Below are 15,231 nucleotides of genomic sequence, written 5' to 3'. Positions count from 1 at the left end.
CAGGGCGCGGGTGCTTTAATACAGGTGCAGACGTGAATTTCGCTTTCAGATCTTTGAAGGCATTTTCAGTTTCTTCAGTCCACATAAAACGTTTATTTTTACGCAAGAGTGCTGTGATGGGATGTACAACATGTGAAAAATCGGGGATGAATCTGCGGTAGAAATTGGCAAAGCTGAGCATGCTTTGTACTCCTTTAACTGAACTTGGTGATGGCCACTTAAGGATTGCGTCCACCTTTCGTGAGTCCATTCGGACTCCTCTTGGGGTCAGGATGAACCCAAGGAATTCAACTTCTGTGGCATGAAAAACGCATTTTTTGAGTTTTGCATATAGTTTGTGCTGGCGCAATTTCTCAAGGACTGCTTGGACGTGCTTCACATGGTCAGATTCTGAAGAGGAGTATACTAGAATATCATCGATATATACGACAACACAAACGTCAATCAGTTCACGAAGGACATCGTTCATGAAGTATTGGAAGGCTGCTGGTGCATTGCACAACCCGAAAGGCATCACCTGGTATTCAAATAACCCATACTTAGTTCAAAAAGCAGTCTTCCATTCGTCGCCCTCTTTTACACGTACCAGATGGTATGCCCCCCGGAGATCTAACTTAGTGTATATGCAAGCGTCCTTCACTTGGTCTAGTAGTTCATGGATCAGAGGCAATGGGTATCGGTTCTTAACAGTTATCTGGTTCAATGCGTGGTAGTCTATGCACGTTCTGAGGTCACCTTCCTTTTTGGGCACGAAGAACAAAGCTGATGATGCAAGGGACTTGGATGGGCGAATGAAGCCATTGGCAAGGTACTGGTCTAAGTATTGTCATAGGTGAAGGTTCTCGGGTTCCGTAAGGGCATAGATCCTGCTACAAGGGGGTTGTGCACCGGGTATGAGATCGATTTGACAATCGTACAATCTGTGACGTGGTAAGGTGTTTGCCTGTTCTTTTTGGAAGACATCCTGGAATTCTTGGTATTCTGGAGGTAGTTGCATGACTGCTGTGGTTACTGTGGCCAGGCCTGCGTTCAGATTTTTCTTTGGGTAACAGGTTTGTGCACAATCCGAGAAGGTTATTCTCTTCTCTCGCCAATCAATACAAGGATTATGTGTTTCCAACCAAGGTATCCCCAGTATTATTTGGAACTGTGGGGCTTTGATTAGATCAAACACAATAGTCTCTCGATGCCCATCCTGACCCAATAGTGTCATCTCTGCGGTGGAATGAGTTACAGACCCAGAGGCAATTTCAGTTCCATCGACTGTGGTGATGACATCTGAGGTGGTTTATCGGCAGAGAGGTAGATTCATCCTGGAAGCCAATTCGTAGTCCACATAGTTTCCTATGGCCCCGCTATCAATGTATGCCCTTATTGCGTGCATACGCGATGGCTGCCTTGGATCTACGAGGACCATTGGTATGATTGCGAGATCTGAGTATCCTTCTTCAAGTTTGGCAAGCGGACCTCTACGCTTGTCTGGCGTGGTCGTTTCCCGAGTCTGACTCCATATGGCTTTTATCAGCAGCTCCTACCACCTTCTTGGGTGGTTTTACAGGGCAATCCCGTAGAAAATGCCCAGAAGTTCCACAATATAGACACAATTGCATTTGCCGTCTCCTTTCTCCTTTCTCTTTCCTTCTGGGTTAAGGGTCCTTTAACTCCTCCGATTTGCATGGGTTCTGAAGCATCTGCTCCTTTGGGGTTAGCGTGGGTTTTGACCAACATCCGATTCTCAAACTTGGCTCGATCAGCCTTTCTGTTCTGAAGTCTGTGATCTAACTGGACCACTAAGTCTATATATTCAGCGCAGTCTTGAGGTGGGTTCACGACTTGAGCCAAGACATCCTTGAGTTCTCCTCAAAGCCCTCGATGAAATAACGTGATTCGTTTTACCTCAGGCCATCCAGTTTCCACTATCAACCTCTTAAAGGTCACGATGTAGGATAGAAGGTCCTGGTTACCCTGTCGTAGGGACAAAAGTTTGTTATCCAGGGCCTGTCCTTGGGAGTGCCGGGCAAATAGTCTTTCCATGTTCACTTGAAAGCCCTGAAAATCCCGAAGAATTGGGTCATCCTGAGTAACTAGTGGAATCGACCAACCGGCTGCACTGCCGCTGAGATATGACAACACAAAGGCTACCTTGGCTTGATCATTTGGGAAGGCTCCAGGTCTGCATAAAAAGTGCAAGCGACATTGATTCATAAACATGGTAAACCTTTTGGGATCTCCGGCAAAGCGTTCGGGCGGAGCTAATGGAATATTTCCTGGTAGGTTTATTTGCACAGGGTTACTCGATAACACAGAAGCTGGATTTCCCCCGGAACCTGGTTGGGGTGCTTGTCCAGCCTGGCTTTGCAGTAGTTGCCTAGCGAGGTCATCAGTTCGCTCCTTTGACAAAATCAGTTCTCTCCTAAGAGCATTGGTTTCTTGACGGGCGGAATGCACTTCAGCCCTCAGTTCCCCTAGTAATTGGGCCAATTGGTCAGTTTCTGAGGTATCCATAACGCCCGGGTGGGAATTTGTGTGTAGGCTTCGCTTTCTGTTACGCTCACCTGGCTCCCACAGGGGCGTCGATCTGAACTGGTCAGCTGCGGTCTCCACCAATGTGACACGTAGTGCCTAGATGAATGACTGGACTGGCCCACCTAGCTTTGTTTGCTTGGCCCGTAGGAATATTCTTCTGCAAATGGAGAAAGGGAATTAACCACCCGTGGGGTTGAGCGTTAACCCTCCCCACTCCCGCTGTTCTCCCCACTGATCACCTTTGATGTCCCCTCTTATAGTCTCACCTGATGGTTTGGAAAGATGAGCTCTCCATCCTGCATAGAGCGCAAGGGCGCGTAGATAACCAGTTGCTTCACTGGCTCGAAGGAATTGGTGAGTTCCAGAACAATACTGACTTCGAGATTCCCGGCAAGACGCATGTAGTTCGTAAGAGTTCAAATGTCTGACTTTCACTCTTGTCTGATTCCTTGCAGGTTGCAGCTTGACCATAGCGAAGAGTTCCTTGTGGCAACCGGTAATATTCAGGTAAGGATTTGTATTATCCAACACAGTTCGATAAAATAATGTCAATATGTAACCTGTTGCTTTCTCCCTTATTCAGGCGCTGAGAGAAAGTATGAAGTCTCGGGGATTAATGCCTCCAGCGGTAAAATCAGGTAAGTCTATTGTGGTGAGGAGGTTTCCCCTTGTTTGTCCCTTTGTTTCACCTTACTGTCCTTTTGTTTCCCCTTAGGGGCGGGGTTCGGCGAAGATTCAGTGGAAGCTGCGCCGACCCGTGAAGAGGAATAGTACCCCCGGTGGTAAAATCAGGTAAGTCTATGGGGGGTAACTAATATTGCCTCTGTGTATTCCCTTGGCTCACCTTGCTGTTCTTGTCTTCCCCTTAGGTGCCGGAGTGCGGTGGGAACATGCAGGAGGATGCAGTGGAATGTGAAGATGCTGCGAAGGCCGGTGAGTTCAGCGCGGCGCCGCAGCAGGCGAGGCGACGCGCATAAAATAACTTCTTTCTTCCAGCTCGATGGCGCGATGGATCGGAAATTCAGAAAGGATAAAAGGTATTGCTCTTGTTCTAACATTTTCTCCTTCTTTCTCCCTTATTCTAGGAGCTCTAGACTCGAGGCGGGCGTGGCAGAAGACTGGATGCAGACTTGCAGGCACGGTGAGCGTTACGCTGCTGGATGCAGAATAACGCTAAGCGTGTGCTGCTCTTCGGGCGTGGTTTAAATAGCCTCTAAAGTAGTCCCAGGTAGGTATTCCTCCCCAGCCCCATCCGAATAAAAAATAGTCCCTAGGTAAAGTAGTCCCTTCCAAGCCTCCTTTGGCTTGGAGCTCTTGCAGCACGGTCTGCATCAGGAAAGTTTTAATCTGTGAGCCTGGCGCCTATGGCGCCAGGACTGGCTCTCCATATGAGCCTGGCACCATAGACGCCAGGACTGCCCCCAAATAGCCCCTAGCAGGGGTTCATGGGCTTGCTTGGGATAACTTGATGCCTGCTTCCCGGGTTGCTGGACTTGGTCTGGGTCCCCGGGGGTAGGCATCATGACACTCAGATGCACACCCATCAGTGGAACCCAGTGCAACAGCAGAATTGATGATTCCCATTTTTAATCTTATCAAATATCAACTCTCTGAACAAGAAACTGCCATCCCTAGTAAAGGTCTAAGTTTTGTTCCGACTGCCCGAGCAGACAAATTTGAAACAGAAATTGAACTAAGGAAGTTTTAAAGATTTTTCTTCTCACAAACACTGGAGTCAGCCAGACCAAGGAAAGAAAACATCACTGGTTTAAAACTTCCTTCTACTTTTTTACCAACATCTAATATGGTGAACCCAGCAATTGTGGCCTTTGAAAGTAAGATCCTCTCTAAATCAAAGTCCTTACTCTATTCCCATAATTGTTGTTGGGATAACTTGACAAAAGAGGAAAGACAAGCATTGAAACGACTACAGCAAAATACAGAATTTGTGATAAAGCCAGCCAATAAAGGCGGAGGGATTATGGTCATGCCAAGCATACATCACCGAAGCTAGAAAACACTTAGACAACCCTGTTTTTATAGGAAACTAGATCAGGATCCTAACTCAAGATTGAAGGAAGAAATAAGTAGTCTGACCTCTCATGCCATCATCCAAGGGCGGATAAATGATGAAAAGCAAGGTTTCCTTACTAGATCACACCCGACGACCCCTGCTTTTTATTTACTACCAAAGAACCATAAAAATAGTAATACACCGCCAGGTAGACCAATTGTATCAGCAATAGGCTTTATTTTAGAACATCTGTTGGTATATTCAGATTTGTTTCTGAGACCTTTTGTAAAAACAACGAAGTCTTTCGTGAAAGATACAACAGAAATGTTAAACATTCTTGCAGAATTAGAAATTGACACACATTATTTTTTAGTCTCTCTGGATGTGGAAGCTCTATACACCAGCATGCCACAGATGGATAGTGTAAACATTATGAAGAAGTTCCTTGACCACCGCACAATCAGTACCAACTATGCTCCCAGAGAATTAATTCTCGAATGTATTAGAATAGCATTGACTGAGAATTACTTCCTCTTCAATGGCACCTTTTACAATCAAAAACATGGAACAAGCATGGGTGATACTTTTGCGCCTGACATAGCCAATCTGTATTTGGAACTTTTTGAATCAAGAACGATCTATTACAAAGATAATCCTTTTTCTCAGAACATCACAACTTGACATCAATATATCGATGATGTGTTTATGATCTGGGCAGGAAACGAGGAAAGGCTCATTAGTTTTCTGGGATGGTTGAAAACCCAAGACCCCAACATAAAATGTACCAATAGCGATAATGAAAACAAATATCTTTTTTGTACTTACTCATTATCAAATCCCCAATGGGTAAGTTAGAGACCACCGTATTCTGAAAATCCACTGATAAAAGCACTTTGTTGAGATTTGACAGTTTCCTTCCATTAAGTTTGAGAAGCCATCTCCTTATGGGGCAGTTTCTTAGAGTGTGTGCAAACAGAAGTTTGAATGGAGAATTCGAGAAACACAGTAAAGGACTAAGTACATGATTGAAGCAAAGGGGGTATCCTTCCAAAGTAATTCGAAAATGCCCGCAAGCGAGCAAAGCATACTTCAAGAGAAGAGTGCCACACTCCCTGGAAGAAGACCAATTTAGAAGAAAAAGTCACCCGCAACACAACCTTTAGTCCGATTAGTAACAATTTACGGAGAATGATCTTAGAAACTTGAAAATGTTACACACACCAGGTTTTACCACTATCAAACCAAGATTTGGATACAAAAGATAAAAAACCTGAAGGACATCCTGGTGCACACATATGAGAACACAGAAAGGGAAAAAGACAAACAAAAAACCTTATGGGACCTACCACCAGTAGTAGGACACTACAGATGTGTAGGATGCTCAGTATTTCCACTCACTCAGAATATGAAAGAAGTGGATCTATATGGTCATAAGAGGCAACTGAGATCTTTTTCAATTGCAAATCAAAATGGGCAATCTATGGAATTAAGTGCCTGTGTTACTTGATCTACATCGGAAAAAGAAAACGGGAAGTGAGACAGCGGATATGTGAGCGGATATGTGAGCATAGCTCCTGTATCAAGAACAAAGTAAATGATAAACCAATGGTAGCCAATACCAACATAAACCTACAGACATGGAATTTTTTTATCATTTAATTGATAGAGCCATTGCGAAGAGGGTGAGACAGAGATGTAGAACTGAGAAGAGCAGAGCAGATATGGATGTTCAAGCTAAATATGTTTAGCCATGGTTTAAACACAAACATCAAATGGGGACTTCTTATACATGAGGAATAGAATAATGAAAAGAAGACTATACACATACATTACATGAGTATGGTTTCTGAGTTTCACCATAGGAGACAGACAAGTAATTTTATCACTGAGCATACAAAATCACATAATTCTAAAACAAAGAAAAGCCCCAACCTGTGTCTTTTGTGCGTATATCGTGCATGTCCTCCATATGAATGAATTTAGGGACCTTTAGGTATGTGCAGGCAATGGGTGGGTTCACACAGAATAACTCCATGTCCAAATAACCAAACCAACTCAGGAAGATTTTCACCAATTCTTGGCTATGTTGGTCCGGTCTAACATGGCAACACTTGATTTCAAAGGTTTAGCATAAGGTTGCGTCTCACTGGGTTTGTGGTTTAGCCAAGAGAAGACCACATATAAACGTAAGTGAAAAAAGAAACCCAGGATGAGACTGCGTGCAGTTTTTCAAAGAGTGGTTTAATATGTAAATGCCCTTTCCGAATCAGAATTTACATATTAAACCACTCTTTGAAAAACTGCGCGCAGTCTCATCCTGGGTTTCTTTTTCACTCACAACTCAGGAAGATGGCTAAGTACTGTTTTATTACCAATTATCTAAAACAGAGAGTTACAATGTACATCAACGGACATACACTTGATTTCTCTCAGATATCTTTTCATAAAACAGAGGTTATATATCAAAAATACGTCAGAAATGAAGTCATACTACGTCGCTAATAATGAAAAACCTACTAGGGATCCAGATTGGCTTAAGGGGACAATCCAAGTATATTATCTATAGGAACTAGGATTATGATTGGCTGCCCACTGTCAGGTGGACAACATTTGCCTACCTCTAAAATATGTAATCTTCACACACATTAGATACACGGTTTTTCATTAGTTTTAAAACTATAAAGTCCTTTGTTATGTGGACCCCTACAATTGGTTGGCACGCTTGTGCCATGTCTGGAACATTCGGTTCACTTAGCAGCATGTAAGCCCAGACCCAGGTGCAAGGAGATGGAGCCTGACTCCACCTCCCCACCCAATTAACCCAACATCTCTCATCGCCCATGCCTTCTGTCATGAAGATTGTCTTGAACTTGGCCTTGCAAAAGTATCCTTGTCTCTGAGAATGCACGGGAGCGAGGGCACTCGCTATCGTGTTCTAGGACTCCAAGTTCGAACTGTATTTTCATCCTTGGCTCATGTGACAGGAGACCAAAATTTGGTCCATTTTGCAGGTTTTAGATGCTTTAAGTGAATTAAACTTGTCACTCGTGGTGTTCTTTCTTTGCACCTTAACAATGGATGATTCATCCTTTGCACGTTCGCTCCATTCCAGAATAGATACCCGACCTTGGATGCTTCAATTTTGATTCCAGGCCAGACAGCCTTGCCATGCCGCTCCACGATTCAGCTCATTCTTGCTGCGACATAGTTTTGCCTTTCCCCTTCATGGGTCCTGGCTTACTAACTTCATGATACTGATGTCCAGCTTCTATACTACGGTGGCTTGCCTTGCATTCTATTCACTACGAATAGCAAGCTTTTATGATGACTTAGTCTACTTGCTTTTCAGCATCTGTACAATTATTGAACGGATGATTATCTGCAGCACTTTGTGCACATGTAATATTCTTCTTCGTATTTAAAAGTTCACTTGATTCTTTACTTTATTAGTTTTCTTCAGCCATTGTCTCGACACGTCACTTATACTCTTCTGATGTCACAGGCTTCTTTTCTCAGCTCTTTTTTATATTACCTCATGGAGGTCCTCCCTTAGGTTGTCATCACTTTGGGGATACATTCGGTAGGGTTGTCTCAACGGGTATCTTCTTGCAAACACACGTTGCGGTATTGGCACAACTGCTAGTTTCAAACACGGCACAATCTCAGGTCTCCAACATATGGGGGCTAAATGGGCAGGGTTTGCAGAGTTATGACAACCATATGGCAATGGATAAACATCCACCAATAAGAATGGGAAACAAAACACATTGCAGACCACTAGCTCTATATCCACTGTCGCCCCTCGGCTTACACAGATCCAGTATAGGCCTTATCATCACTGTTATTACAATGATCGTGGGCAACAATGATAAGGCACTAACTTGTTGGACTCTGCACGAATTCCCCAAATAATTTAGTAATTTTGTACAATATGCCTGCATGTGTTTTTTTCATGGTTGCATAGACAAGTGTAATACATTTTTCTACGACCAGATGTACAGAGCGGGTTCCGCGAGGGGAAGAGGGAGCAAACAACAGGCTGCTGGTAATCGGCCCGTTGTTTGCTCCCTCGCCCATTCCCATTCAGCCCTATGCGGGCTGAAATGGGAATGGGGAAGGTCCGGGTTCCTAGAAGGAGGAATTACAGTGCCCTCCGAACTCGGAATGGCCCGGTAATTCCTCATTCTGGGAACCCGGACGTGTTTTCGGCGGCAGCCATGCCGCCAATAGCGGCATGGCTACCGCCGAGGTCGTAATGAGGCCCACTGTATCATAGCAAAGCAGCTTAAACTTGCAGGACTAAAAAAACTGTTGCGACATCGAACAAATCAAAGCCAAATGAAAACTGCAGTACAGATCTTTATTTATTTGTTATTCCCTATTTTAACACGTTGCTATGTGTCCAAAAGTATCATGCAAAGTCACTGTATACTAATCCCCAGTCACAATGTCATTAGTCAAATTGTTTTTGTAATTAATATTGCTGTGAAAATGTTTCTGTGATTTATTTGTTGCAATTTGGTGTGTTTTGTTCAGTTTACTTCAGCGGCCTTTTAATATTACCATTTTCTAAATAAACAAGCAACATTAGATCATTTGGTATGCTTTCTCTCTTTAGCTGTGTGTGCGTAAGCAGCAGCAAACAGCGGCGTACTTTAAAGGTGCAAGTCAATCAGTGTGTGGTATAACCAAGGGAGAGGTAACCATTCTCCCACAGATAGATAGATGTTTAGTCTCTTCCCCATTTGACGTTGATCACCTGTTAACAACAAATCAGTGGAAGTACCCAACAGATTGACTTTTAGACACACCTGAAGAAGTTACTGGAGTTTTTCGCTCCATGAAGGTCTCTTCTAAACAGGTCTCCCTTTGCTCATCCTAGACCATCAAGGATAACATTGGCTCTGTTGCCCTTGCACTCCCTGATTTCTGCAATCACTCTTTTGTCACTGGATCCTTCTCCTCCTCCCTTAAGCACTCTTTTCTGCACCCACTCCTGAAAAACCTTCAGCAGACCCTACCTGCCCTGCCAACTACCGCCTTATTTCCATGACCCCTTCCTGGGGAAGCCACTGTACAGGTTGGCATTGCCACATCTCAACTATCACACTGAACTTGTTGATGGTCTCCACAACCATCAATCTGATTCTGAGCATCCAGAGGCACGGAACTGCTCTTTTGAACACCTGTGAAGAACTGCTTGCATCTCTGGACTCCAACTCCCCTGCTGTCCTCATCCTTCTTGATGTCTCCTCTGCCTTCAACACAGTCAACCATTCCATCCTCATACAAAGGCTCCACGATACCCTTGATATCTTAGAACGGGCCCCAAACTGGCTGACATCCTTTCTTACTGACCGCTCTTCTCAAATCCTCCTCGGCACCCTCTCCTCTCCTGTTCCCTTCTCCACCTGTGGTGTCCCCCAGGTTTCTATCCTCTCCTCTTGGCTCTTTAACATCTACCTTGCTCTGCTTGCATGCCTCATCTCCTCCTTCTCCTCCAACTTCCATTGTTGCACAGATGACACACAGATCTTTTTTCATTCAAACTTCCTGCTGACACTCTTGCCCCCTCCATCATCCCTGACTGCTTATCTGCCATCCAGTCCTGGTGCACCTCCCAGGATCTCTGCCTCAACGACTGTTAAATGGAGATCCTTCCCAACGGGACCTCTGCTGCCTCCTTCTCCCCTTCACTCTGGCCTTCCTCATTGGGTTCTTCCCCTGCTCCTTCTTCTGAAGCCATACACCTTGGAGTCATCTTCGACTCCACTCTCTCCTTCCTCCCTCACACTCAGCACATTGCCAAGAAGTCCCATTATCAGCTATTCCTTCTCAAAGGAATTTTCCTTTTCTCACTTTGCTCCACAGGCTCAATGTTACCCGAGCCCTGGTTCTCTCTAGGCTTGACTATTGCAAAAGCCTCCTCCTGAATCTGCCTTCTTCCATTCTGTGACCCCTCCAGCTAATCCAGAATAGGGCAGCAAGTCTTATCATTGGCATTAACCTGAGGGACTGCATATCTCCTGCCCTAAAAAAGCCACTTGCTCCTGGTTGCTGCACGGATTACATGCAAAACTCTCTGCATCATCCACAAGGATGTCTGGGCCCAGGGACCACACCATCTTCAACTTTATCTTACTAAATACTCTCCCTCTAGGCCACTACGTTCCTCTGGCACCAACTCTTTCTGTGTAAAGAGTTTTGCTAAACAGAGGGTAGGTGGTCTATCGCTTTCCTCAGCTGGTGCCCTCCTGTGGAACAGCCTCCCCTGCCTTTGTGCCTTGAGCAGGACTTACTTAAATTCCAGAAGCTGCTCAAGACCTTCTTGTTTACCTCCTCTTTCCCTTTGTTACTTCTCTGCTAATCCCACAGTTGATGTGACGGTGTCTGGGGCCCTTATACATCCTCTGGGCCCCTGATCTCCCTCATCCAATCTGCCCAGCTCCTTCTTCCCTCAGCACTTGCCTTGGCACTCCTTTTACCCTGGAGGTTTCACACTTACTCCTTATGTGGCCACTGGCCATGTAGCATTCAAAAACCCAAACACTTCATCTGTTGTTCACCCATGAGCCCGGACTCCCCAGCACTTACACCCTCGTCCCTCCTCCTTGCTGCACTTGCACGTTCTGAATACTCACAAGGCATAGTAGGTTTGTCCTTCCTTCATTTTCCCTCCACTGCTCTTATTAAATATTGTATGTGTAGTGTATTCACTCCCTTGCTCCCTCCCTCGCCCTGTTGTAGCTTTGAAACTGTATTTTACTTGGTGTATAAACATCTAACAAGCAAAAAATAAATACATAAACAGTAAGCTCATTCATTCTGCAGGAAAGCTGGAAGGAGGAGGACAGCAGACCCATGAATACCCCAAGTGTAGACAACTGGAGTGCAGGGATCATAGGGTGGGTGAGTCTTGCCCAAAGGAAAAGGATTTGTGGAAGACTTTTAAGGAGAAGGGGAAAGATCTTGATGGCAAAAGAAAGGAGATAGATATCGATTTGGAGAATGAGGGGGAGTTGAATTCGAGGACAGACAGAGGGAGCGTTTAGAAGCAGCGTCAGAAGGCTACTATCTTGGAGAGGAAGTAGAGGAGTACCATCTGAGAAAAGGAGGTGGAGATGGTAACTGTGCAAAAATTAGAGGAAGGAGATAAAGTGCTGAATGAGGAAGTAAAGAACAAGACAGACAAACAAGGAAGATACCATCTGGGAGAGGAGAGTTATATTGAAGGTGGACGAGAGAGTCAGAGATTGAAATGAGAGAGGAGTATTGATAGAAGAGGATTACCATTAGCAGAGAGATTGTTGTTGGAATAAGGGGGAAATGAATACTATCAGAAGAGAGAGGTAATGGAGAGCAAGGGCAGGAGTGTCCATATTCAGGGGAAAGCATTGCTGTGGAGAAAAGGAAGGAGTAGAGTTGGGGGCAATTAAGAATTACAGTAAAAAGAAGAGACAACATCGAAAGAGTATTGGCAGGAGATTGAAAAGGTGTACCATCATGAAAGAGTCAGACCATCTTCGAATGTAGGGATGTAGAGAGTCCAAACCCATAGTCAACAGTCTAGGAAGGTTCCAGAGGACCATGTAGGTCAAAGGGAGAGCAGGAGGGGTACATCTTTGCTAGTCAACAGGGGGGACATGAATGCACTAGCCAGGACAGATAAGGGCACAGGAGGGTGGATTGAGCAAAGAAGTGGATGGTTAAGTAGGACCGCACTTCTCCACCAGACCCCACCAGGGCATGCCAGTACATCCTTCAAGCACCAACCTCGCATCCTTCCTGGTTAGATATTCCCAACACTCTGACAGGAGAGATTCCAGAGGAAGAGGCTCAGGCAGCAACAGTCGGAGGACCCCCAATACATCTGCCAGCCCTAGAAATATGGGCTTGCAAACCAGGGAAGCCGACCACCCAAAGAGGAGGTAAGTAATGAAAACATCCTCTCTCCTACCAACTCCTAAACAGACAGTGATGACCTCCTTGAGCAAAGACTCAGATTCAGATTTTCTTTGGAGTTTACTTCCTGAGGAAGCTTGGCAAGTCTATGGGCCTCATTACACGGATGGCGGTGGACCAAGGTGCGTCCATGCCGGTAAAATACCGGCACCGCCTTGGTGGAAAGGGGAATTACCGCCCTATTCCAAGGTTGGTGGGGTGGTAATTCCTCCTTCCCCCATTGCCCTTCCCCATTCCCATTTTTGCCCCATAGGGCTCTATGGGAATGGGGAAGGCGCTAATTACGGTGCCGCAAATTGCGGTACCGTAATTAGCTCCCTGGTCCCTTTGCGGGTTGGTTATTAATGCCTGCAAAAAGTAGGCGTTAAATTCCCCAACCCGCAAAGGGACCTCGTAGTAAGGCAGTAAGGATTTACCGGTACCGGTACCGGTAAACCCTTCTTTTGATTTGGGTCACTGGAAGGTTTTGTGAGACTTGTTTTGCACCAGAACACCTGATTTGCATTTTGTTGAATTTCAGGACCACTGAGCCCTTTTTGGTAAAACACCTCCCATTTAAAACTACCAAATAACTATGAAGTGCATCCTATATGGGAACAGTCATGAACAACTGATTATCGACCTGGCCACTAAGAGAAACTCAGCAGCGTTTGTAGACTGTATTCTGGACCGGCTGAACTATCCAAGTTGCATTGACCATTTTGTGGAAAATTGTCTGGTTTGGGACTCCATTAAAATAAGATTTTATGTTATAAAGTTACTCGAGGTGGCTGGATCATGGATGAATATAACCATAGAAAATATACATGTTTGCCTTTTTGGAGATGTTTGTTTGAAAACTGTAATGCATCTGATGATTGAATGCCCCTCTCTTTTAAACCTTTGGCAGATTGCTCTAAAAAGCAGGTATAGTAATTGTTTGTAATTGTTTATTTGTACAGCGCTTATACACAAGTGAAGTGCTTCAAAGCACTTCAAGGCGGGAAGGGAGCAAGGGAATTCAGTAGTCATTCTCAGGCCTTGAAGTTTCCGAATGATCTAACAAAAAAGTAACTGATGTACTAGGCCTGGTGGCATTTCTCCTAGTGCAAGCGTATGAAGTGTATCAGACATAACCAGATTAGGGAGGGGAGACAAAGGGGGGACAAGACAGAACTTACTAGGCCTAGTAAATTGATGTCATGCAAGTGTACAGAGAGAATTGAAGGGAGGGGGAACAAGTGTGTCCAGTCCAGCAGGGCCCTGGGTTAAGTGCAGAGAAGTTAAATCTCTCTTGGAACGTATGCTGAAAGTGTAGTAGGGCTGAGCATAGTGCAGAGGCCCAGAGGCAAGTGCAAAGACTGGCGTACAGAAGCTACTTTTCCAAGGGATGCACCCTATGTTTATGAAAGGAAGTCAAGAAGCATTTATATATATTTTACAATTTTATGGAGGAAGACCATGTCGATTTTGGTAATTTTGACATGAATATGTTGTTGCACTTGTCTTGTAATATTTTGATGTGGATATTGTTCTTATTTATGCTAAATATTTTATGGAGATTTTAACTGACAATTGTATAGGGATGTATTAAAAATTGGCTTCTGCTAAATACGATGATACTAAATAGATAAATAAAACACCTTCGGCGCAAGAGGGGAAGGCCTGGTTCTTTTGGTCCCTTGCTTGAAACCTTCACCAGACTCTTCCTCACATCATCCTGACACTCACATCATCCTGACACTTTTAACACTTTGCATGTTTTCAATGAATACACATTAATGAAACCTTTTAAACTTGCATTTGGTGTCTTGGGGCCTCATTACGACCCGTAAAAGGCTGCGGCGCCGTTAAACACTTAGCGCCTTACTACGAGGTCCCTTTGCGGGACCCGACCTTAACGGCTGGTCTACACCAGCCGTTAAAGTAGGGACCCGCAAAGGGACCTTGGTGCTAAGTACGGTACCGCAATTTGCGGTACCGTACTTATTGGGGGTCATTCCGAGGTTGGAGGTAAGGGATTACCGGCACCGGTAAGGGTGCCGATGCCAGTAATCCCTTACCTCCGTATGCCGAGTTCCCTTTGCGGGTCCTTCCTTACCTCCTGCTTTTAGCAGGAGTTAAGTACGGGACCCGCAAAGGTACCTCGGAGGTAATTACGGTACCGTAATTTACGGTGCCGTAATTACCTCCTTCCCCATTCCCATAGAGCCCTATGGGGCGAAAATGGGAATGGGGAAGGACCCTGGTCCAATGGGGAATTACCGCCCCGCCAACCTTGGAATGGGATGGTAATTCCCCATTGAACCATGGCGTATCAGTTACAACATCGGCACCAACCATGGTGCTAATAGGGCCATGGTTTAGCGCCAGTGTTGTAATGAGGGCCTTGGTCTCGGTTCTGCTACCACAGTGAGGAGCGCTGGCCTGTCACAGTGAGCATGACGCTTAAACCCGTGCGGTACAGTGGCGGAAAATGTGGCGTTTGTCGGTGTGGATGCTTGCATGATTTGCATTGTCAGCATCTGGTGACACACGGAAGTGGAGGAAAAGTGCACTGACGAAAGGTTGTTAAATAGCACACCAATTCCATCTGGGGTCTCCTTTTCTGTAGCAATTGTACTCCAGTAAGACGGCGGAGGAGCATGCTAATGGCAGTGTGAACGAGTTACCTTCTGTGCCCAACAGGTGATAATTATTGGAATGTGCTTAGCAGCAGGCACATTTCAACGCATTTCACGGGCGTGCTC

The sequence above is a fragment of the Ambystoma mexicanum genome, chromosome 13, assembly GCF_040938575.1.
Source record: "Ambystoma mexicanum isolate Mex_15411 chromosome 13, UKY_AmexF1_1, whole genome shotgun sequence".
NCBI lineage: Eukaryota > Metazoa > Chordata > Amphibia > Caudata > Ambystomatidae > Ambystoma > Ambystoma mexicanum.
Note: the sequence above shows the minus strand (reverse complement) of the source record.